Source organism: Phytophthora sojae (genome assembly GCF_000149755.1).
Source record: "Phytophthora sojae unplaced genomic scaffold PHYSOscaffold_5, whole genome shotgun sequence".
Lineage (NCBI taxonomy): Eukaryota > Oomycota > Peronosporomycetes > Peronosporales > Peronosporaceae > Phytophthora > Phytophthora sojae.
This window is the reverse complement of record NW_009258119.1, coordinates 6,186,104-6,191,491: the sequence shown is the minus strand read 5'-3', so window position 1 is coordinate 6,191,491 and position 5,388 is coordinate 6,186,104. Positions and strand designations below refer to the sequence as shown.

Here is a 5,388-nt window from a genome sequence, read left to right as displayed (position 1 = left end):
ACACACACACACACGCACACGCCAACTCGCCACAAAACACACCAAACGAAACGACGCACAACCGCCTCACAGCGCCATCCCTCCACACATCGCCAAGCAAGCCTCCGCACCCATTACAACGATCGTCCTCTCCACCAGCACATTAGCACCCGTGAGGCGCCAGCATCCACGCCTTGTCGATTCTCCGCGCTCCGCCATGGTCCACTGCCTCACATACCCGAAGCCTCGAACCGCCAGGCCGGGAGCCACCCGCCTCCGAAAACAAAAATGTCAAGCAGCTGGCTGACTCGAACCCTACTCGTCCGACCGGCCAGTGGCCCGGACAGAGGTGACACACAGCACAGAGCACACAGCACACAGCTGGGCGTTTGGTCTGTGGCGCTGACCAGGCTCTCGGTGAGCTGTTTAGCCGGTCTCCCTCATGCCCAAACTCTTGTGGGATCCTGCGCCTGGCAGTCGGCGTGGTTGCCCCACACTCGCCGACAAAAAAGGTGGGTCGTCTGTAAACGTAGGCACCAGCACGCTCGCAGATGGCGGGTGAGCTTGGGTGGCGGGTGAGCAGGGGTAGGAAGGCTAGGAAGCAAGCAGCGGCGCGAGGGGCGGTAAAAAGTGTTTGTTCGTAAAAAGTGTTGTGTGCCGTAAAAAGTGGACACTGGGGGTATCGATCCCCCTACCTCCCGCATGCGAAGCGGGCGCTCTACCATTTGAGCTAAGCGCCCAGACACAAACCCAAACCGCAACGCAATCGACGCGCTCAGACCAACACACACACACACACGCACACGCCAACTCGCCACAAAACACACCAAACAAAACCACACACAACCGCCTCACAGCGCCATCCCTCCACACATCGCCAAGCAAGCCTCCGCACCCATTACAACGATCGTCCTCTCCACCAGCACATTAGCACCCGTGAGGCGCCAGCATCCACGCCTTGTCGATTCTCCGCGCTCCGCCATGGTCCACTGCCTCACATACCCGAAGCCTCGAACCGCCAGGCCGGGAGCCACCCGCCTCCGAAAACAAAAATGTCAAGCAGCTGGCTGACTCGAACCCTACTCGTCCGACCGGCCAGTGGCCCGGACAGAGGTGACACACAGCACAGAGCACAGAGCACACAGCACAAAGCTGGGCGTTTGGTCTGTGGCGCTGACCAGGCTCTCGGTGAGCTGTTTAGCCGGTCTCCCTCATGCCCAAACTCTTGTGGGATCCTGCGCCTGGCAGTCGGCGTGGTTGCCCCACACTCGCCGACAAAAAAGGTGGGTCGTCTGTAAACGTAGGCACCAGCACGCTCGCAGATGGCGGGTGAGCTTGGGTGGCGGGTGAGCAGGGGTAGGAAGGCTAGGAAGCAAGCAGCGGCGCGAGGGGCGGTAAAAAGTGTTTGTTCGTAAAAAGTGTTGTGTGCCGTAAAAAGTGGACACTGGGGGTATCGATCCCCCTACCTCCCGCATGCGAAGCGGGCGCTCTACCATTTGAGCTAAGCGCCCAGACACAAACCCAAACCGCAACGCAATCGACGCGCTCAGACCAACACACACACACACACACGCACACGCCAACTCGCCACAAAACACACCAAACAAAACGACGCACAACCGCCTCACAGCGCCATCCCTCCACACATCGCCAAGCAAGCCTCCGCACCCATTACAACGATCGTCCTCTCCACCAGCACATTAGCACCCGTGAGGCGCCAGCATCCACGCCTTGTCGATTCTCCGCGCTCCGCCATGGTCCACTGCCTCACATACCCGAAGCCTCGAACCGCCAGGCCGGGAGCCACCCGCCTCCGAAAACAAAAATGTCAAGCAGCTGGCTGACTCGAACCCTACTCGTCCGACCGGCCAGTGGCCCGGACAGAGGTGACACACAGCACAGAGCACAGAGCACACAGCACAAAGCTGGGCGTTTGGTCTGTGGCGCTGACCAGGCTCTCGGTGAGCTGTTTAGCCGGTCTCCCTCATGCCCAAACTCTTGTGGGATCCTGCGCCTGGCAGTCGGCGTGGTTGCCCCACACTCGCCGACAAAAAAGGTGGGTCGTCTGTAAACGTAGGCACCAGCACGCTCGCAGATGGCGGGTGAGCTTGGGTGGCGGGTGAGCAGGGGTAGGAAGGCTAGGAAGCAAGCAGCGGCGCGAGGGGCGGTAAAAAGTGTTTGTTCGTAAAAAGTGTTGTGTGCCGTAAAAAGTGGACACTGGGGGTATCGATCCCCCTACCTCCCGCATGCGAAGCGGGCGCTCTACCATTTGAGCTAAGCGCCCAGACACAAACCCAAACCGCAACGCAATCGACGCGCTCAGACCAACACACACACACACACGCACACGCCAACTCGCCACAAAACACACCAAACAAAACGACGCACAACCGCCTCACAGCGCCATCCCTCCACACATCGCCAAGCAAGCCTCCGCACCCATTACAACGATCGTCCTCTCCACCAGCACATTAGCACCCGTGAGGCGCCAGCATCCACGCCTTGTCGATTCTCCGCGCTCCGCCATGGTCCACTGCCTCACATACCCGAAGCCTCGAACCGCCAGGCCGGGAGCCACCCGCCTCCGAAACAAAAATGTCAAGCAGCTGGCTGACTCGAACCCTACTCGTCCGACCGGCCAGTGGCCCGGACAGAGGTGACACACAGCACAGAGCACAGAGCACACAGCACACAGCTGGGCGTTTGGTCTGTGGCGCTGACCAGGCTCTCGGTGAGCTGTTTAGCCGGTCTCCCTCATGCCCAAACTCTTGTGGGATCCTGCGCCTGGCAGTCGGCGTGGTTGCCCCACACTCGCCGACAAAAAAGGTGGGTCGTCTGTAAACGTAGGCACCAGCACGCTCGCAGATGGCGGGTGAGCTGTGGGTGGCGGGTGAGCAGGGGTAGGAAGGCTAGGAAGCAAGCAGCGGCGCGAGGGGCGGTAAAAAGTGTTTGTTCGTAAAAAGTGTTGTGTGCCGTAAAAAGTGGACACTGGGGGTATCGATCCCCCTACCTCCCGCATGCGAAGCGGGCGCTCTACCATTTGAGCTAAGCGCCCAGACACAAACCCAAACCGCAACGCAATCGACGCGCTCAGACCAACACACACACACACACACACACGCCAACTCGCCACAAAACACACCAAACAAAACCACACACAACCGCCTCACAGCGCCATCCCTCCACACATCGCCAAGCAAGCCTCCGCACCCATTACAACGATCGTCCTCTCCACCAGCACATTAGCACCCGTGAGGCGCCAGCATCCACGCCTTGTCGATTCTCCGCGCTCCGCCATGGTCCACTGCCTCACATACCCGAAGCCTCGAACCGCCAGGCCGGGAGCCACCCGCCTCCGAAAACAAAAATGTCAAGCAGCTGGCTGACTCGAACCCTACTCGTCCGACCGGCCAGTGGCCCGGACAGAGGTGACACACAGCACAGAGCACAGAGCACACAGCACAAAGCTGGGCGTTTGGTCTGTGGCGCTGACCAGGCTCTCGGTGAGCTGTTTAGCCGGTCTCCCTCATGCCCAAACTCTTGTGGGATCCTGCGCCTGGCAGTCGGCGTGGTTGCCCCACACTCGCCGACAAAAAAGGTGGGTCGTCTGTAAACGTAGGCACCAGCACGCTCGCAGATGGCGGGTGAGCTTGGGTGGCGGGTGAGCAGGGGTAGGAAGGCTAGGAAGCAAGCAGCGGCGCGAGGGGCGGTAAAAAGTGTTTGTTCGTAAAAAGTGTTGTGTGCCGTAAAAAGTGGACACTGGGGGTATCGATCCCCCTACCTCCCGCATGCGAAGCGGGCGCTCTACCATTTGAGCTAAGCGCCCAGACACAAACCCAAACCGCAACGCAATCGACGCGCTCAGACCAACACACACACACACACACGCACACGCCAACTCGCCACAAAACACACCAAACAAAACGACACACAACCGCCTCACAGCGCCATCCCTCCACACATCGCCAAGCAAGCCTCCGCACCCATTACAACGATCGTCCTCTCCACCAGCACATTAGCACCCGTGAGGCGCCAGCATCCACGCCTTGTCGATTCTCCGCGCTCCGCCATGGTCCACTGCCTCACATACCCGAAGCCTCGAACCGCCAGGCCGGGAGCCACCCGCCTCCGAAAACAAAAATGTCAAGCAGCTGGCTGACTCGAACCCTACTCGTCCGACCGGCCAGTGGCCCGGACAGAGGTGACACACAGCACAGAGCACAGAGCACACAGCACAAAGCTGGGCGTTTGGTCTGTGGCGCTGACCAGGCTCTCGGTGAGCTGTTTAGCCGGTCTCCCTCATGCCCAAACTCTTGTGGGATCCTGCGCCTGGCAGTCGGCGTGGTTGCCCCACACTCGCCGACAAAAAAGGTGGGTCGTCTGTAAACGTAGGCACCAGCACGCTCGCAGATGGCGGGTGAGCTTGGGTGGCGGGTGAGCAGGGGTAGGAAGGCTAGGAAGCAAGCAGCGGCGCGAGGGGCGGTAAAAAGTGTTTGTTCGTAAAAAGTGTTGTGTGCCGTAAAAAGTGGACACTGGGGGTATCGATCCCCCTACCTCCCGCATGCGAAGCGGGCGCTCTACCATTTGAGCTAAGCGCCCAGACACAAACCCAAACCGCAACGCAATCGACGCGCTCAGACCAACACACACACACACACACGCACACGCCAACTCGCCACAAAACACACCAAACAAAACCACACACAACCGCCTCACAGCGCCATCCCTCCACACATCGCCAAGCAAGCCTCCGCACCCATTACAACGATCGTCCTCTCCACCAGCACATTAGCACCCGTGAGGCGCCAGCATCCACGCCTTGTCGATTCTCCGCGCTCCGCCATGGTCCACTGCCTCACATACCCGAAGCCTCGAACCGCCAGGCCGGGAGCCACCCGCCTCCGAAAACAAAAATGTCAAGCAGCTGGCTGACTCGAACCCTACTCGTCCGACCGGCCAGTGGCCCGGACAGAGGTGACACACAGCACAGAGCACAGAGCACACAGCACACAGCTGGGCGTTTGGTCTGTGGCGCTGACCAGGCTCTCGGTGAGCTGTTTAGCCGGTCTCCCTCATGCCCAAACTCTTGTGGGATCCTGCGCCTGGCAGTCGGCGTGGTTGCCCCACACTCGCCGACAAAAAAGGTGGGTCGTCTGTAAACGTAGGCACCAGCACGCTCGCAGATGGCGGGTGAGCTGTGGGTGGCGGGTGAGCAGGGGTAGGAAGGCTAGGAAGCAAGCAGCGGCGCGAGGGGCGGTAAAAAGTGTTTGTTCGTAAAAAGTGTTGTGTGCCGTAAAAAGTGGAGACTGGGGGTATCGATCCCCCTACCTCCCGCATGCGAAGCGGGCGCTCTACCATTTGAGCTAAGCGCCCAGACACAAACCCAAACCGCAACGCAATCGACGCGCT

The 5,388-nt window shown here is 59.9% G+C and overlaps 7 non-coding genes across 7 annotated transcripts; all 7 read right to left on the bottom strand.

The window, feature by feature from the left end:
• Window positions 1-646: 646 nt before the first annotated feature.
• On the bottom strand, window positions 647-719 carry PHYSODRAFT_t1096. Its single transcript has one exon. It is a non-coding gene; the product is annotated as a tRNA-Ala (tRNA).
• Window positions 720-1,417: 698 nt separating this feature from the next.
• On the bottom strand, window positions 1,418-1,490 carry PHYSODRAFT_t1095. Its single transcript has one exon. It is a non-coding gene; the product is annotated as a tRNA-Ala (tRNA).
• Window positions 1,491-2,190: 700 nt separating this feature from the next.
• Window positions 2,191-2,263, bottom strand: PHYSODRAFT_t1094. The gene has a single exon. It is a non-coding gene; the product is annotated as a tRNA-Ala (tRNA).
• A 698-nt stretch (window positions 2,264-2,961) lies between these two features.
• PHYSODRAFT_t1093 lies at window positions 2,962-3,034 on the bottom strand. Its single transcript has one exon. It is a non-coding gene; the product is annotated as a tRNA-Ala (tRNA).
• Window positions 3,035-3,732: 698 nt separating this feature from the next.
• PHYSODRAFT_t1092 lies at window positions 3,733-3,805 on the bottom strand. Its single transcript has one exon. It is a non-coding gene; the product is annotated as a tRNA-Ala (tRNA).
• Window positions 3,806-4,505: 700 nt separating this feature from the next.
• Window positions 4,506-4,578, bottom strand: PHYSODRAFT_t1091. Its single transcript has one exon. It is a non-coding gene; the product is annotated as a tRNA-Ala (tRNA).
• A 701-nt stretch (window positions 4,579-5,279) lies between these two features.
• Window positions 5,280-5,352, bottom strand: PHYSODRAFT_t1090. Its single transcript has one exon. It is a non-coding gene; the product is annotated as a tRNA-Ala (tRNA).
• Between the last annotated feature and the right edge of the window lie 36 nt (window positions 5,353-5,388).